Raw genomic sequence first — 17110 nt, 5'->3', positions numbered from 1 at the left:
CTGCATCCAGACCAAAAAAAACGTATGTGTCAGATTCGTCGCCAACCAGGCAGCAGCTCGCCTGTCATGTGTGCCGATCAACAGGCCGACACAAACCTGGTTGCAATGCAAGAGAAAAGTTCAGGGAAAAGAGTAGGAAGAGAAAGAACCCCCCCACGAGCGACGATGGCTTTATCACCGTGGGCAAAGGAGGGAAACACAACCCCAAAACCTCCATGCGCAGCATCTTCTCATCAGATGCTGAGATAGTGGATAAGCCCATGTCCAACACAGAGTCCAAGACATCGACTCCAAAAGAACCCTTGCTAAAGCGGAGATCGATTGCCCAACCAGCATCTCCCAGGACGACGAATCCCAGAGACCACGACGCATCCCACGCCAGCTCCAAGGATGCGTCGGTCTCAGTTGACAATGACAACTCGTCAACTGACTCGGAGTCCGTTTCTTCGAGAGAGTCTACGCGGGCTGAACTGACCGGGACCTCTCCTCTCCATCGAAATGTCTTCAGTTCGGTGGATGAGCTCACGGACTCAGACGGCGTCCCATCCAACTACACGGTCTAGTCCAAAACTCTTAAACTTTAATCTGCTTTTTCTCTATCTATAATCATGTTCACAGATACGGAGAGTGACGATTCGGACGCCGGACTGGGCAACCTCAAGGTTGGCTCAATGAACATCAACGGAATATCCAAGAAATTGCGAGATGTCAAACAGTTCTCTACATCTCACAGACTCTCTGTACTGGCAATTCAGGAAACACACAGAATCCCCACCGATCAACTCGAGACGTGGGCTCAACATAACAATTACATAACATATACAAACATAGAACCTGATAGAACCCCCTTCTATGCAGGGACAATGTTCATCGTAAAGAAGGACATACACGATAGGTCCGAAATCACACATCACACAATAGTACAAAATCGAATACATCACCTCAACATCAAATGTGGTAAAAATAACATAAACATATTCAATGCATACCTTCCGCAGAGCAACGGAGAGAGAAAGTCATGCTTTGAACTGCTCTCCGAGGCTATGCTGGAATATGAACATCAACATGTGGTCTTACTTGGTGATTTTAACGTGATCCTTGATCCGTTGGACACTGCTAAGCCGCAATTTTTCTTCACTACACCGGATAAAACAGCACTTAGAACATTAATACATCATAACCAATTGACAGACATATTCAGACAAGAATATCCTTACAAAAGACTGTTCACGCGCCAAAACCACAACAGTAAGACCAGGATAGATAGAATATACATAAATGAACATGCACTTGAAAATTATCATAACATCAAACATGAATACTTCACATCATCAGACCACTGCACATTACCAATAATTCATCTAAAATATCAACAACACACCAAATGGGGTGAATATTCATACAAAATCAATAACAGCATATTAGAATATGCTCACGTCATAACAGAGCTCGAAACGGCTTGGGAAAACTGGACCATAAACGTACCACAAATAGAACCACCAGACATGCTTATAAGGTGGGATCATGGCAAGAAAATGTTGAAAAATCGACTGATTGAACTCTCGCAAGATGTCGCACTCAAGCGTAGAGAAGATTACAATCAAGCGAAAAATATGCTCCACACTCTGGACGCTCATCCAGACCACGTCCTGGAAGATCGTCGCCCGGAATTCTTGGAGAAAATCAACAACTTCTACGATTATAAAGCAGTCGGATCGCAAATCAGATCCAGAACTATCCCAACTAGCGATGAAGAACCATCTAAAAGCTTCTTCAAAGCAGAGGAACAAAATTGTAAAAGTACCTCTATCACTGAGATACACGACGCAAACAACACAACACTCACCAAGAAAGAAGACATTCTCAAAGAAGTACACAGCTTCTACCACTCCCTATGGGGTGTAAAAGACAACATAAACTCTCAAGAACAAAACAACTACTTAAACATTCTTGGAGAGGCCAAAATTGAGGAAGACGCAGCTGAACAAGCGGAACAGCTGATCAGTCTCAAAGAAGTAAAAACCGCCATCGATTCTCTTAATAAGGACTCTGCACCTGGATCAGATGGTCTCGGCTCATTATTCTACCAAAAATGCTGGCATTTCCTGAAACACGACATTCTAGAGATGCTTACAAATTGCTACTTGAGAAAAACAATGACTCCCTCAATGAGAGAAGCAAAAGTGAAGTTAATCTTTAAAAAAGGTGAAAAAGAAAAGCTCAAAAATTGGAGACCGATCTCTCTGCTCAACACAGACTACAAGATCTTGAGCAAAATCCTCTCCAACAGACTCACACCCATGATCACAAACCTGATTTGTCCGAATCAGAAATGTGGACTGCCAAACCGCAGAATAGAGCATGTTACAATGAATATACAAGCTGCCCTGGAAGCTTCTCAAACTCAACACAGGGACTTGTACGTCATGATAACTGACTTTGAAAAAGCTTTCGATAGAGTTAGTCACTCCTTCCTCTATGGAATCTTGAAGAAACTCGGAGTAAAACCAATAATGATGAATTACCTGTCATTAGTTTACCACAAAACAAAAAGCAAAATAGAAATCAATGGAGCTTTAACAAAACGAATAAACGTTAAAAGGGGCATACGACAGGGTTGTCCCCTCAGCATGCTCTATTTCATAATCTGTGCTGACGTTCTCACCCGACGCATAGAGAAAAATCATCTGATCAACGGTTTTCGCTTTTCCAAGCTGACAATCAAAATCCAGCAATATGCGGACGACACCACATTCATCACAAGAGACATTCCATCTCTCAAGGAAATCAACAAAGAACTAGCCATCTACCAGACGATGTCCGGCCAGAAAGTGAACCAGGGAAAGACCCAGATCCTGGCGTCCAAACCTGACCTGGCCCAAAGAGCTCAGCAACTCTTTCCAGAAGCTGCGATCTTGAACAACGTCAAGATCCTGGGCATCTGGCTAGGCACAAACAAAACACAACTTGACAAGATGAACTGGCAGACCGCCATCAAAAAAACTCAAACGATCGCCAACATCCACAAACCACGAAGACTCTCCCTCTATGGAAAGATCTCGATCATCAACACTCTCTTGGTACCCGTCACTTTGCATCTCAGTAGAGTGCTGATGCCAACGAAACAACACATCAAAGAACTAAACAAAATCCTCTTCGACTTCCTCTGGTATCCTTCACCATTCGAACAGCTCCAGAGAAGCAAGACGTTTCCTCCTGTCAAAGATGGAGGCATCAACATGGTGGACATCCAATCAAAATTTCAAACAAGCCGCATCGACAGAATTCGCCACCTCTTCTCACTAGAAGACGCCACCGAAATCTGGCACGAATGGGCCATGTTCAATTTGAGTTACAGAATGAGACACATTAATCCTCATCTGTTCTCCAACAGCATTCCGCATGCCCCAATTCCAAACGAAATGTATGCGGACATCTTCAAGTCCTTTTGCAAACTCAAAGGCTTGAAACACGACTGGGAAAACACTTCCTACAAAAATATCTACATCAATCTGAAAACGCAAAATGAAAAGAAAATTGACAAGATTGATGAAAACGGAAAGAAGATTCCTTGGAATGAGATCCTCTTGAAAAACAAGGGAATCAAACTCTTCCTTCCACCTCACCTATCCTCCATGTCCTTTCGGATTGCACATGGAGGATACAAATGGGGAGATTTTAATAGATCAATACACTCCGACAGAAAAACAAACTGCAATTCTGCAGAAAACCAGAAGACAATGTGGCCCACGTCCTCACCAAGTGCTCCTTTGCACAAGGAATATGGGAGCGCCTGAAACAACAATATCTTGGCCTAACCAAGGAAGACATAGAAATAACAAAGGACATGATCCTCCACAACCAAATCCCTGACGGACAGAAGAACAATCCGATTCTTTTGACCATGATGAATGTCGCCAAACACACCATCATCCAAAAGAAGATATCTCTGGACATAGGCGACACATATATACAGGACACAAAACGGTCCACCATTCAAGCCCTGTGGGTCATCATGACAAAAACGAAAAACATAACACAAAAGCATAACATTCCTTTGTCATCTGACATTTCTACTCCTTCTAAACCTCCTCCTACGGTCAGAAGAAAGAAGAACCAGTCGAGATCCACTCTTCAACCGCCCTCTCAGTCGTCCTCGGTGGTAGGGATGACTGATTGCAGCGGTGGATCTCACTAGAACAGTACGGTCGTAGATCATCTTTGAAGAAGATTAGACAGCCAAGGGCGTAACAACCCACCTTTAACCCGTCCCTCTCACTCATCTCCAACGGCCTGATGCCGGAAGAGTGATTGCAGCGGGAGATCTTTAACCGTCCCTCTCCGTCGTCCCACTCGCTCTGGGATGACAGGATTGCAGCGGCCAATTCCATGATGACTCTGGGGTCAGCGAAAGCTACCCTCCCTCTGGCCGCTCCTCTCTGGCATCTCCGCCAAATGAGGTGTCAGACTGCAGTGGCCCGTTTCCTCCAAACAGGTGCCCTTCTTCAAGCGGGCAACAAGAAGATACACACACATAAACAATTACAAATAAAATTAAAATTAACTCTTTGACAAATCGCGCTAGTTCTTGAGCTTGACCCGCCATCTCCTAGACTGCTCCAAGATCAGCAAGAGGAAAGTCGAGACAGGCAGATCAGCTTGAGGCAGCCACTAACCAAACATTTACATCCACAGATTACCATCTACCGCGGTGGGTCCCTTCGGTCGTAGTGAGTCCCTCGCCTCCCTGGTAGGTATCTTCCATGTAAGTATGGTGTGCCTGCTGAGTGTTTGGGTGTGTGGACGGCTCCCGGAGCGGACGCACTAATGATGAGACAGGAAACAAATCCATTCCATATGGACAATTTGTAAACCTGCAAGATGTAGTGGTATCCATCTTGAACTCTGAGCGTTGCGCGAGAAAAAAAAAAAAAAAAAAAAAAAAAAAAAAAAAAAAACCGTGATCACGTAGGCGGTGGGCCCAGGGCGAGACTTCACCATTGCACTTCGGAGAAGTTGACCTCTGCGATTACCCCAAATGTGGGTAACTCGGTCGTATAATTTCTGTTAGTGGGGACTGCGTTCGCGCTATCCCTTTTTTAACTCATCAACCGAAAGCGAAGAAGAAGAAAAAGCTTTTTCCATCCCCCCCCCCCCCGTACAACACATATCAAGCGTTTGGAGACCGAATTGTTGTCTTGTGTCCTGCTGTTGCGAGACCACAAGCTGAAAGCGAAATCATCTGAAAGCTTTTTAAGCGAATCAAAAGCAAGAGGTGAGCGTACTTGCTTCGGCAGTACATATACTAAAATTGGAACGATACAGAGAAGATTAGCATGGCCCCTGCGCAAGGATGACACGCAAAATCGTGAAGCGTTCCATATTTCTTTTAGTCACCGACTGGATGTGCATCCACAGTTCATCGACATGCTTTCTATGCCTTGTCCTTTGCTTGGATGCGACTTGATCGCGTCGTCACGCACGTGGTGTGCCCACGTTGCCAGGCAGTGGAGAACACCAGCCATTCGACAAAGTCGATTTCAAATGCGACCAGGACTGCCGGCCGGCGGACCGAAAGCGCCGCCGCGATGTCTAAACGTCGACGTCGTGGAGCATTGCTTTATCGCTTCTCGGCTCTCAAGAGCTAAGATCAAGTGTAGTATCTGTTCTTCTCAGTTTAATACCTGGGACGCCCAGCATCGCTGGGCTCTTGTATTAAATGTATGTTTGAAGACGGGGTGTCGATTCAAAGCTCGCTTTGTCGCACCCACGGGTTGTCCCGGTATTGCAGTACCTCCGGGTTCGGCCCACATCCCACCTTCGGGTGGGATAAATGAACAATCAATCATTGAAAATGCGAATCATGGCTTTCGTTGTTCGTCGGTCTCATTTCTTGTGTTTTATTGGTCGTCGTGTGTATCATATGTCATTTTCTGTTCATTTTCATTCATTGCGCCGATGTTATCTACTCTCTCGCGTACGTGTGTGTGGTGTTGCAAATTTTTCGCTTGTTGTCGCGTGTTCTGCAATGACTCTCTATTGAATAAAAGTTCCTGTGCTGAGCAATTCAGCCAGCACAGCTGTGCCAATAATGCGACTCACCTTGTCAAACATGTGATGTTCTCCTACGCAGACACAAACTTCTTTTCGTCGCGAGTCGTGAACAAACCAACTGACTGACCGGCCGGCTTCAAGCGGCACGTGACATGCAGAGTCTTGCATTAGTTTAATAAATGTCTTGCATTAGTTTAATAAATGTGAGCAAGCAATGCTCAGAGGGCGACTTACCTTTCAAAGAATAGAATGCGATCACTCATCATATGATAGCATGTATGGCAGCGAATGAAACTGAGCTTTGCTGCAGGCCATTGGCTTGAAATAAAAACAGCATTCTTAAGAAAATTTAGCCCGCTATATATGGCGCTTGGTTAAGCTTCTTCATCATTCTATTTGAATACAAGGTAAGTGCGCCTGAGCATTGTTTGCTCTCATTTTTCAAACTCATACATTGTTCTTTTTCGAAGTAAGTGAGTGATCACAGAAACAGCAGCAGCAGCTGCTGAAGTGTCGTCGAAAGGTTCTGCTCACACACAAAAAAGGCAAACAAAAGCAACGGAGCAAAGCCGAAGAGAATCACGGTCCCAGAAGAGAGATGCTGACAGGCAACCAACTCATACTTACCTGACGAGGGTCTTCACCGTGATCACGTAGGCGGTGGGCCCAGGGCGAGACTTCACCATTGCACTTCGGAGAAGTTGACCTCTGCGATTACCCCAAATGTGGGTAACTCGGTCGTATAATTTCTGTTAGTGGGGACTGCGTTCGCGCTATCCCTTTTTTAACTCATCAACCGAAAGCGAAGAAGAAGAAAAAGCTTTTTCCATCCCCCCCCCCCCCCGTACAACACATATCAAGCGTTTGGAGACCGAATTGTTGTCTTGTGTCCTGCTGTTGCGAGACCACAAGCTGAAAGCGAAATCATCTGAAAGCTTTTTAAGCGAATCAAAAGCAAGAGGTGAGCGTACTTGCTTCGGCAGTACATATACTAAAATTGGAACGATACAGAGAAGATTAGCATGGCCCCTGCGCAAGGATGACACGCAAAATCGTGAAGCGTTCCATATTTCTTTTAGTCACCGACTGGATGTGCATCCACAGTTCATCGACATGCTTTCTATGCCTTGTCCTTTGCTTGGATGCGACTTGATCGCGTCGTCACGCACGTGGTGTGCCCACGTTGCCAGGCAGTGGAGAACACCAGCCATTCGACAAAGTCGATTTCAAATGCGACCAGGACTGCCGGCCGGCGGACCGAAAGCGCCGCCGCGATGTCTAAACGTCGACGTCGTGGAGCATTGCTTTATCGCTTCTCGGCTCTCAAGAGCTAAGATCAAGTGTAGTATCTGTTCTTCTCAGTTTAATACCTGGGACGCCCAGCATCGCTGGGCTCTTGTATTAAATGTATGTTTGAAGACGGGGTGTCGATTCAAAGCTCGCTTTGTCGCACCCACGGGTTGTCCCGGTATTGCAGTACCTCCGGGTTCGGCCCACATCCCACCTTCGGGTGGGATAAATGAACAATCAATCATTGAAAATGCGAATCATGGCTTTCGTTGTTCGTCGGTCTCATTTCTTGTGTTTTATTGGTCGTCGTGTGTATCATATGTCATTTTCTGTTCATTTTCATTCATTGCGCCGATGTTATCTACTCTCTCGCGTACGTGTGTGTGGTGTTGCAAATTTTTCGCTTGTTGTCGCGTGTTCTGCAATGACTCTCTATTGAATAAAAGTTCCTGTGCTGAGCAATTCAGCCAGCACAGCTGTGCCAATAATGCGACTCACCTTGTCAAACATGTGATGTTCTCCTACGCAGACACAAACTTCTTTTCGTCGCGAGTCGTGAACAAACCAACTGACTGACCGGCCGGCTTCAAGCGGCACGTGACATGCAGAGTCTTGCATTAGTTTAATAAATGTCTTGCATTAGTTTAATAAATGTGAGCAAGCAATGCTCAGAGGGCGACTTACCTTTCAAAGAATAGAATGCGATCACTCATCATATGATAGCATGTATGGCAGCGAATGAAACTGAGCTTTGCTGCAGGCCATTGGCTTGAAATAAAAACAGCATTCTTAAGAAAATTTAGCCCGCTATATATGGCGCTTGGTTAAGCTTCTTCATCATTCTATTTGAATACAAGGTAAGTGCGCCTGAGCATTGTTTGCTCTCATTTTTCAAACTCATACATTGTTCTTTTTCGAAGTAAGTGAGTGATCACAGAAACAGCAGCAGCAGCTGCTGAAGTGTCGTCGAAAGGTTCTGCTCACACACAAAAAAGGCAAACAAAAGCAACGGAGCAAAGCCGAAGAGAATCACGGTCCCAGAAGAGAGATGCTGACAGGCAACCAACTCATACTTACCTGACGAGGGTCTTCACCGTGATCACGTAGGCGGTGGGCCCAGGGCGAGACTTCACCATTGCACTTCGGAGAAGTTGACCTCTGCGATTACCCCAAATGTGGGTAACTCGGTCGTATAATTTCTGTTAGTGGGGACTGCGTTCGCGCTATCCCTTTTTTAACTCATCAACCGAAAGCGAAGAAGAAGAAAAAGCTTTTTCCATCCCCCCCCCCCCCGTACAACACATATCAAGCGTTTGGAGACCGAATTGTTGTCTTGTGTCCTGCTGTTGCGAGACCACAAGCTGAAAGCGAAATCATCTGAAAGCTTTTTAAGCGAATCAAAAGCAAGAGGTGAGCGTACTTGCTTCGGCAGTACATATACTAAAATTGGAACGATACAGAGAAGATTAGCATGGCCCCTGCGCAAGGATGACACGCAAAATCGTGAAGCGTTCCATATTTCTTTTAGTCACCGACTGGATGTGCATCCACAGTTCATCGACATGCTTTCTATGCCTTGTCCTTTGCTTGGATGCGACTTGATCGCGTCGTCACGCACGTGGTGTGCCCACGTTGCCAGGCAGTGGAGAACACCAGCCATTCGACAAAGTCGATTTCAAATGCGACCAGGACTGCTGGCCGGCGGACCGAAAGCGCCGCCGCGATGTCTAAACGTCGACGTCGTGGAGCATTGCTTTATCGCTTCTCGGCTCTCAAGAGCTAAGATCAAGTGTAGTATCTGTTCTTCTCAGTTTAATACCTGGGACGCCCAGCATCGCTGGGCTCTTGTATTAAATGTATGTTTGAAGACGGGGTGTCGATTCAAAGCTCGCTTTGTCGCACCCACGGGTTGTCCCGGTATTGCAGTACCTCCGGGTTCGGCCCACATCCCACCTTCGGGTGGGATAAATGAACAATCAATCATTGAAAATGCGAATCATGGCTTTCGTTGTTCGTCGGTCTCATTTCTTGTGTTTTATTGGTCGTCGTGTGTATCATATGTCATTTTCTGTTCATTTTCATTCATTGCGCCGATGTTATCTACTCTCTCGCGTACGTGTGTGTGGTGTTGCAAATTTTTCGCTTGTTGTCGCGTGTTCTGCAATGACTCTCTATTGAATAAAAGTTCCTGTGCTGAGCAATTCAGCCAGCACAGCTGTGCCAATAATGCGACTCACCTTGTCAAACATGTGATGTTCTCCTACGCAGACACAAACTTCTTTTCGTCGCGAGTCGTGAACAAACCAACTGACTGACCGGCCGGCTTCAAGCGGCACGTGACATGCAGAGTCTTGCATTAGTTTAATAAATGTCTTGCATTAGTTTAATAAATGTGAGCAAGCAATGCTCAGAGGGCGACTTACCTTTCAAAGAATAGAATGCGATCACTCATCATATGATAGCATGTATGGCAGCGAATGAAACTGAGCTTTGCTGCAGGCCATTGGCTTGAAATAAAAACAGCATTCTTAAGAAAATTTAGCCCGCTATATATGGCGCTTGGTTAAGCTTCTTCATCATTCTATTTGAATACAAGGTAAGTGCGCCTGAGCATTGTTTGCTCTCATTTTTCAAACTCATACATTGTTCTTTTTCGAAGTAAGTGAGTGATCACAGAAACAGCAGCAGCAGCTGCTGAAGTGTCGTCGAAAGGTTCTGCTCACACACAAAAAAGGCAAACAAAAGCAACGGAGCAAAGCCGAAGAGAATCACGGTCCCAGAAGAGAGATGCTGACAGGCAACCAACTCATACTTACCTGACGAGGGTCTTCACCGTGATCACGTAGGCGGTGGGCCCAGGGCGAGACTTCACCATTGCACTTCGGAGAAGTTGACCTCTGCGATTACCCCAAATGTGGGTAACTCGGTCGTATAATTTCTGTTAGTGGGGACTGCGTTCGCGCTATCCCTTTTTTAACTCATCAACCGAAAGCGAAGAAGAAGAAAAAGCTTTTTCCATCCCCCCCCCCCCCCGTACAACACATATCAAGCGTTTGGAGACCGAATTGTTGTCTTGTGTCCTGCTGTTGCGAGACCACAAGCTGAAAGCGAAATCATCTGAAAGCTTTTTAAGCGAATCAAAAGCAAGAGGTGAGCGTACTTGCTTCGGCAGTACATATACTAAAATTGGAACGATACAGAGAAGATTAGCATGGCCCCTGCGCAAGGATGACACGCAAAATCGTGAAGCGTTCCATATTTCTTTTAGTCACCGACTGGATGTGCATCCACAGTTCATCGACATGCTTTCTATGCCTTGTCCTTTGCTTGGATGCGACTTGATCGCGTCGTCACGCACGTGGTGTGCCCACGTTGCCAGGCAGTGGAGAACACCAGCCATTCGACAAAGTCGATTTCAAATGCGACCAGGACTGCCGGCCGGCGGACCGAAAGCGCCGCCGCGATGTCTAAACGTCGACGTCGTGGAGCATTGCTTTATCGCTTCTCGGCTCTCAAGAGCTAAGATCAAGTGTAGTATCTGTTCTTCTCAGTTTAATACCTGGGACGCCCAGCATCGCTGGGCTCTTGTATTAAATGTATGTTTGAAGACGGGGTGTCGATTCAAAGCTCGCTTTGTCGCACCCACGGGTTGTCCCGGTATTGCAGTACCTCCGGGTTCGGCCCACATCCCACCTTCGGGTGGGATAAATGAACAATCAATCATTGAAAATGCGAATCATGGCTTTCGTTGTTCGTCGGTCTCATTTCTTGTGTTTTATTGGTCGTCGTGTGTATCATATGTCATTTTCTGTTCATTTTCATTCATTGCGCCGATGTTATCTACTCTCTCGCGTACGTGTGTGTGGTGTTGCAAATTTTTCGCTTGTTGTCGCGTGTTCTGCAATGACTCTCTATTGAATAAAAGTTCCTGTGCTGAGCAATTCAGCCAGCACAGCTGTGCCAATAATGCGACTCACCTTGTCAAACATGTGATGTTCTCCTACGCAGACACAAACTTCTTTTCGTCGCGAGTCGTGAACAAACCAACTGACTGACCGGCCGGCTTCAAGCGGCACGTGACATGCAGAGTCTTGCATTAGTTTAATAAATGTCTTGCATTAGTTTAATAAATGTGAGCAAGCAATGCTCAGAGGGCGACTTACCTTTCAAAGAATAGAATGCGATCACTCATCATATGATAGCATGTATGGCAGCGAATGAAACTGAGCTTTGCTGCAGGCCATTGGCTTGAAATAAAAACAGCATTCTTAAGAAAATTTAGCCCGCTATATATGGCGCTTGGTTAAGCTTCTTCATCATTCTATTTGAATACAAGGTAAGTGCGCCTGAGCATTGTTTGCTCTCATTTTTCAAACTCATACATTGTTCTTTTTCGAAGTAAGTGAGTGATCACAGAAACAGCAGCAGCAGCTGCTGAAGTGTCGTCGAAAGGTTCTGCTCACACACAAAAAAGGCAAACAAAAGCAACGGAGCAAAGCCGAAGAGAATCACGGTCCCAGAAGAGAGATGCTGACAGGCAACCAACTCATACTTACCTGACGAGGGTCTTCACCGTGATCACGTAGGCGGTGGGCCCAGGGCGAGACTTCACCATTGCACTTCGGAGAAGTTGACCTCTGCGATTACCCCAAATGTGGGTAACTCGGTCGTATAATTTCTGTTAGTGGGGACTGCGTTCGCGCTATCCCTTTTTTAACTCATCAACCGAAAGCGAAGAAGAAGAAAAAGCTTTTTCCATCCCCCCCCCCCCCCGTACAACACATATCAAGCGTTTGGAGACCGAATTGTTGTCTTGTGTCCTGCTGTTGCGAGACCACAAGCTGAAAGCGAAATCATCTGAAAGCTTTTTAAGCGAATCAAAAGCAAGAGGTGAGCGTACTTGCTTCGGCAGTACATATACTAAAATTGGAACGATACAGAGAAGATTAGCATGGCCCCTGCGCAAGGATGACACGCAAAATCGTGAAGCGTTCCATATTTCTTTTAGTCACCGACTGGATGTGCATCCACAGTTCATCGACATGCTTTCTATGCCTTGTCCTTTGCTTGGATGCGACTTGATCGCGTCGTCACGCACGTGGTGTGCCCACGTTGCCAGGCAGTGGAGAACACCAGCCATTCGACAAAGTCGATTTCAAATGCGACCAGGACTGCCGGCCGGCGGACCGAAAGCGCCGCCGCGATGTCTAAACGTCGACGTCGTGGAGCATTGCTTTATCGCTTCTCGGCTCTCAAGAGCTAAGATCAAGTGTAGTATCTGTTCTTCTCAGTTTAATACCTGGGACGCCCAGCATCGCTGGGCTCTTGTATTAAATGTATGTTTGAAGACGGGGTGTCGATTCAAAGCTCGCTTTGTCGCACCCACGGGTTGTCCCGGTATTGCAGTACCTCCGGGTTCGGCCCACATCCCACCTTCGGGTGGGATAAATGAACAATCAATCATTGAAAATGCGAATCATGGCTTTCGTTGTTCGTCGGTCTCATTTCTTGTGTTTTATTGGTCGTCGTGTGTATCATATGTCATTTTCTGTTCATTTTCATTCATTGCGCCGATGTTATCTACTCTCTCGCGTACGTGTGTGTGGTGTTGCAAATTTTTCGCTTGTTGTCGCGTGTTCTGCAATGACTCTCTATTGAATAAAAGTTCCTGTGCTGAGCAATTCAGCCAGCACAGCTGTGCCAATAATGCGACTCACCTTGTCAAACATGTGATGTTCTCCTACGCAGACACAAACTTCTTTTCGTCGCGAGTCGTGAACAAACCAACTGACTGACCGGCCGGCTTCAAGCGGCACGTGACATGCAGAGTCTTGCATTAGTTTAATAAATGTCTTGCATTAGTTTAATAAATGTGAGCAAGCAATGCTCAGAGGGCGACTTACCTTTCAAAGAATAGAATGCGATCACTCATCATATGATAGCATGTATGGCAGCGAATGAAACTGAGCTTTGCTGCAGGCCATTGGCTTGAAATAAAAACAGCATTCTTAAGAAAATTTAGCCCGCTATATATGGCGCTTGGTTAAGCTTCTTCATCATTCTATTTGAATACAAGGTAAGTGCGCCTGAGCATTGTTTGCTCTCATTTTTCAAACTCATACATTGTTCTTTTTCGAAGTAAGTGAGTGATCACAGAAACAGCAGCAGCAGCTGCTGAAGTGTCGTCGAAAGGTTCTGCTCACACACAAAAAAGGCAAACAAAAGCAACGGAGCAAAGCCGAAGAGAATCACGGTCCCAGAAGAGAGATGCTGACAGGCAACCAACTCATACTTACCTGACGAGGGTCTTCACCGTGATCACGTAGGCGGTGGGCCCAGGGCGAGACTTCACCATTGCACTTCGGAGAAGTTGACCTCTGCGATTACCCCAAATGTGGGTAACTCGGTCGTATAATTTCTGTTAGTGGGGACTGCGTTCGCGCTATCCCTTTTTTAACTCATCAACCGAAAGCGAAGAAGAAGAAAAAGCTTTTTCCATCCCCCCCCCCCCCCGTACAACACATATCAAGCGTTTGGAGACCGAATTGTTGTCTTGTGTCCTGCTGTTGCGAGACCACAAGCTGAAAGCGAAATCATCTGAAAGCTTTTTAAGCGAATCAAAAGCAAGAGGTGAGCGTACTTGCTTCGGCAGTACATATACTAAAATTGGAACGATACAGAGAAGATTAGCATGGCCCCTGCGCAAGGATGACACGCAAAATCGTGAAGCGTTCCATATTTCTTTTAGTCACCGACTGGATGTGCATCCACAGTTCATCGACATGCTTTCTATGCCTTGTCCTTTGCTTGGATGCGACTTGATCGCGTCGTCACGCACGTGGTGTGCCCACGTTGCCAGGCAGTGGAGAACACCAGCCATTCGACAAAGTCGATTTCAAATGCGACCAGGACTGCCGGCCGGCGGACCGAAAGCGCCGCCGCGATGTCTAAACGTCGACGTCGTGGAGCATTGCTTTATCGCTTCTCGGCTCTCAAGAGCTAAGATCAAGTGTAGTATCTGTTCTTCTCAGTTTAATACCTGGGACGCCCAGCATCGCTGGGCTCTTGTATTAAATGTATGTTTGAAGACGGGGTGTCGATTCAAAGCTCGCTTTGTCGCACCCACGGGTTGTCCCGGTATTGCAGTACCTCCGGGTTCGGCCCACATCCCACCTTCGGGTGGGATAAATGAACAATCAATCATTGAAAATGCGAATCATGGCTTTCGTTGTTCGTCGGTCTCATTTCTTGTGTTTTATTGGTCGTCGTGTGTATCATATGTCATTTTCTGTTCATTTTCATTCATTGCGCCGATGTTATCTACTCTCTCGCGTACGTGTGTGTGGTGTTGCAAATTTTTCGCTTGTTGTCGCGTGTTCTGCAATGACTCTCTATTGAATAAAAGTTCCTGTGCTGAGCAATTCAGCCAGCACAGCTGTGCCAATAATGCGACTCACCTTGTCAAACATGTGATGTTCTCCTACGCAGACACAAACTTCTTTTCGTCGCGAGTCGTGAACAAACCAACTGACTGACCGGCCGGCTTCAAGCGGCACGTGACATGCAGAGTCTTGCATTAGTTTAATAAATGTCTTGCATTAGTTTAATAAATGTGAGCAAGCAATGCTCAGAGGGCGACTTACCTTTCAAAGAATAGAATGCGATCACTCATCATATGATAGCATGTATGGCAGCGAATGAAACTGAGCTTTGCTGCAGGCCATTGGCTTGAAATAAAAACAGCATTCTTAAGAAAATTTAGCCCGCTATATATGGCGCTTGGTTAAGCTTCTTCATCATTCTATTTGAATACAAGGTAAGTGCGCCTGAGCATTGTTTGCTCTCATTTTTCAAACTCATACATTGTTCTTTTTCGAAGTAAGTGAGTGATCACAGAAACAGCAGCAGCAGCTGCTGAAGTGTCGTCGAAAGGTTCTGCTCACACACAAAAAAGGCAAACAAAAGCAACGGAGCAAAGCCGAAGAGAATCACGGTCCCAGAAGAGAGATGCTGACAGGCAACCAACTCATACTTACCTGACGAGGGTCTTCACCGTGATCACGTAGGCGGTGGGCCCAGGGCGAGACTTCACCATTGCACTTCGGAGAAGTTGACCTCTGCGATTACCCCAAATGTGGGTAACTCGGTCGTATAATTTCTGTTAGTGGGGACTGCGTTCGCGCTATCCCTTTTTTAACTCATCAACCGAAAGCGAAGAAGAAGAAAAAGCTTTTTCCATCCCCCCCCCCCCCCGTACAACACATATCAAGCGTTTGGAGACCGAATTGTTGTCTTGTGTCCTGCTGTTGCGAGACCACAAGCTGAAAGCGAAATCATCTGAAAGCTTTTTAAGCGAATCAAAAGCAAGAGGTGAGCGTACTTGCTTCGGCAGTACATATACTAAAATTGGAACGATACAGAGAAGATTAGCATGGCCCCTGCGCAAGGATGACACGCAAAATCGTGAAGCGTTCCATATTTCTTTTAGTCACCGACTGGATGTGCATCCACAGTTCATCGACATGCTTTCTATGCCTTGTCCTTTGCTTGGATGCGACTTGATCGCGTCGTCACGCACGTGGTGTGCCCACGTTGCCAGGCAGTGGAGAACACCAGCCATTCGACAAAGTCGATTTCAAATGCGACCAGGACTGCCGGCCGGCGGACCGAAAGCGCCGCCGCGATGTCTAAACGTCGACGTCGTGGAGCATTGCTTTATCGCTTCTCGGCTCTCAAGAGCTAAGATCAAGTGTAGTATCTGTTCTTCTCAGTTTAATACCTGGGACGCCCAGCATCGCTGGGCTCTTGTATTAAATGTATGTTTGAAGACGGGGTGTCGATTCAAAGCTCGCTTTGTCGCACCCACGGGTTGTCCCGGTATTGCAGTACCTCCGGGTTCGGCCCACATCCCACCTTCGGGTGGGATAAATGAACAATCAATCATTGAAAATGCGAATCATGGCTTTCGTTGTTCGTCGGTCTCATTTCTTGTGTTTTATTGGTCGTCGTGTGTATCATATGTCATTTTCTGTTCATTTTCATTCATTGCGCCGATGTTATCTACTCTCTCGCGTACGTGTGTGTGGTGTTGCAAATTTTTCGCTTGTTGTCGCGTGTTCTGCAATGACTCTCTATTGAATAAAAGTTCCTGTGCTGAGCAATTCAGCCAGCACAGCTGTGCCAATAATGCGACTCACCTTGTCAAACATGTGATGTTCTCCTACGCAGACACAAACTTCTTTTCGTCGCGAGTCGTGAACAAACCAACTGACTGACCGGCCGGCTTCAAGCGGCACGTGACATGCAGAGTCTTGCATTAGTTTAATAAATGTCTTGCATTAGTTTAATAAATGTGAGCAAGCAATGCTCAGAGGGCGACTTACCTTTCAAAGAATAGAATGCGATCACTCATCATATGATAGCATGTATGGCAGCGAATGAAACTGAGCTTTGCTGCAGGCCATTGGCTTGAAATAAAAACAGCATTCTTAAGAAAATTTAGCCCGCTATATATGGCGCTTGGTTAAGCTTCTTCATCATTCTATTTGAATACAAGGTAAGTGCGCCTGAGCATTGTTTGCTCTCATTTTTCAAACTCATACATTGTTCTTTTTCGAAGTAAGTGAGTGATCACAGAAACAGCAGCAGCAGCTGCTGAAGTGTCGTCGAAAGGTTCTGCTCACACACAAAAAAGGCAAACAAAAGCAACGGAGCAAAGCCGAAGAGAATCACGGTCCCAGAAGAGAGATGCTGACAGGCAACCAAC

At 46.1% G+C, this 17110-nt stretch overlaps 21 non-coding genes across 21 annotated transcripts; all 21 read left to right on the top strand.

Annotated features, from left to right (window-relative positions):
* Positions 1-4935: 4935 nt before the first annotated feature.
* On the top strand, positions 4936-5097 carry LOC145773521 (U1 spliceosomal RNA). Its single transcript, XR_014289897.1, has one exon. It is a non-coding gene; the product is annotated as a U1 spliceosomal RNA (small nuclear RNA).
* Positions 5098-5281: 184 nt separating this feature from the next.
* On the top strand, positions 5282-5388 carry LOC145773003 (U6 spliceosomal RNA). The gene has a single exon (XR_014289426.1). It is a non-coding gene; the product is annotated as a U6 spliceosomal RNA (small nuclear RNA).
* A 234-nt stretch (positions 5389-5622) lies between these two features.
* On the top strand, positions 5623-5816 carry LOC145773574 (U2 spliceosomal RNA). The gene has a single exon (XR_014289948.1). It is a non-coding gene; the product is annotated as a U2 spliceosomal RNA (small nuclear RNA).
* An 857-nt stretch (positions 5817-6673) lies between these two features.
* LOC145773479 (U1 spliceosomal RNA) lies at positions 6674-6836 on the top strand. Its single transcript, XR_014289858.1, has one exon. It is a non-coding gene; the product is annotated as a U1 spliceosomal RNA (small nuclear RNA).
* Positions 6837-7021: 185 nt separating this feature from the next.
* Positions 7022-7128, top strand: LOC145773002 (U6 spliceosomal RNA). The gene has a single exon (XR_014289425.1). It is a non-coding gene; the product is annotated as a U6 spliceosomal RNA (small nuclear RNA).
* A 234-nt stretch (positions 7129-7362) lies between these two features.
* On the top strand, positions 7363-7556 carry LOC145773573 (U2 spliceosomal RNA). Its single transcript, XR_014289947.1, has one exon. It is a non-coding gene; the product is annotated as a U2 spliceosomal RNA (small nuclear RNA).
* Positions 7557-8413: 857 nt separating this feature from the next.
* On the top strand, positions 8414-8576 carry LOC145773478 (U1 spliceosomal RNA). Its single transcript, XR_014289857.1, has one exon. It is a non-coding gene; the product is annotated as a U1 spliceosomal RNA (small nuclear RNA).
* A 184-nt stretch (positions 8577-8760) lies between these two features.
* LOC145773001 (U6 spliceosomal RNA) lies at positions 8761-8867 on the top strand. Its single transcript, XR_014289424.1, has one exon. It is a non-coding gene; the product is annotated as a U6 spliceosomal RNA (small nuclear RNA).
* A 234-nt stretch (positions 8868-9101) lies between these two features.
* Positions 9102-9295, top strand: LOC145773572 (U2 spliceosomal RNA). The gene has a single exon (XR_014289946.1). It is a non-coding gene; the product is annotated as a U2 spliceosomal RNA (small nuclear RNA).
* An 857-nt stretch (positions 9296-10152) lies between these two features.
* LOC145773477 (U1 spliceosomal RNA) lies at positions 10153-10315 on the top strand. The gene has a single exon (XR_014289856.1). It is a non-coding gene; the product is annotated as a U1 spliceosomal RNA (small nuclear RNA).
* A 185-nt stretch (positions 10316-10500) lies between these two features.
* Positions 10501-10607, top strand: LOC145773000 (U6 spliceosomal RNA). The gene has a single exon (XR_014289423.1). It is a non-coding gene; the product is annotated as a U6 spliceosomal RNA (small nuclear RNA).
* A 234-nt stretch (positions 10608-10841) lies between these two features.
* On the top strand, positions 10842-11035 carry LOC145773571 (U2 spliceosomal RNA). The gene has a single exon (XR_014289945.1). It is a non-coding gene; the product is annotated as a U2 spliceosomal RNA (small nuclear RNA).
* An 857-nt stretch (positions 11036-11892) lies between these two features.
* Positions 11893-12055, top strand: LOC145773476 (U1 spliceosomal RNA). Its single transcript, XR_014289855.1, has one exon. It is a non-coding gene; the product is annotated as a U1 spliceosomal RNA (small nuclear RNA).
* Positions 12056-12240: 185 nt separating this feature from the next.
* On the top strand, positions 12241-12347 carry LOC145772999 (U6 spliceosomal RNA). Its single transcript, XR_014289422.1, has one exon. It is a non-coding gene; the product is annotated as a U6 spliceosomal RNA (small nuclear RNA).
* Positions 12348-12581: 234 nt separating this feature from the next.
* Positions 12582-12775, top strand: LOC145773570 (U2 spliceosomal RNA). Its single transcript, XR_014289944.1, has one exon. It is a non-coding gene; the product is annotated as a U2 spliceosomal RNA (small nuclear RNA).
* An 857-nt stretch (positions 12776-13632) lies between these two features.
* On the top strand, positions 13633-13795 carry LOC145773475 (U1 spliceosomal RNA). The gene has a single exon (XR_014289854.1). It is a non-coding gene; the product is annotated as a U1 spliceosomal RNA (small nuclear RNA).
* A 185-nt stretch (positions 13796-13980) lies between these two features.
* Positions 13981-14087, top strand: LOC145772997 (U6 spliceosomal RNA). Its single transcript, XR_014289421.1, has one exon. It is a non-coding gene; the product is annotated as a U6 spliceosomal RNA (small nuclear RNA).
* Positions 14088-14321: 234 nt separating this feature from the next.
* LOC145773569 (U2 spliceosomal RNA) lies at positions 14322-14515 on the top strand. The gene has a single exon (XR_014289943.1). It is a non-coding gene; the product is annotated as a U2 spliceosomal RNA (small nuclear RNA).
* Positions 14516-15372: 857 nt separating this feature from the next.
* On the top strand, positions 15373-15535 carry LOC145773474 (U1 spliceosomal RNA). Its single transcript, XR_014289853.1, has one exon. It is a non-coding gene; the product is annotated as a U1 spliceosomal RNA (small nuclear RNA).
* A 185-nt stretch (positions 15536-15720) lies between these two features.
* LOC145772996 (U6 spliceosomal RNA) lies at positions 15721-15827 on the top strand. The gene has a single exon (XR_014289420.1). It is a non-coding gene; the product is annotated as a U6 spliceosomal RNA (small nuclear RNA).
* Positions 15828-16061: 234 nt separating this feature from the next.
* On the top strand, positions 16062-16255 carry LOC145773568 (U2 spliceosomal RNA). Its single transcript, XR_014289941.1, has one exon. It is a non-coding gene; the product is annotated as a U2 spliceosomal RNA (small nuclear RNA).
* The last annotated feature ends 855 nt before the right edge of the window (positions 16256-17110 follow it).

This window comes from Aplidium turbinatum, chromosome 6 (genome assembly GCF_918807975.1).
Source record: "Aplidium turbinatum chromosome 6, kaAplTurb1.1, whole genome shotgun sequence".
Classification (NCBI taxonomy): Eukaryota; Metazoa; Chordata; class Ascidiacea; order Aplousobranchia; family Polyclinidae; genus Aplidium; species Aplidium turbinatum.
Note: the sequence above shows the minus strand (reverse complement) of the source record. Positions and strands in the feature narration are given on the sequence as shown.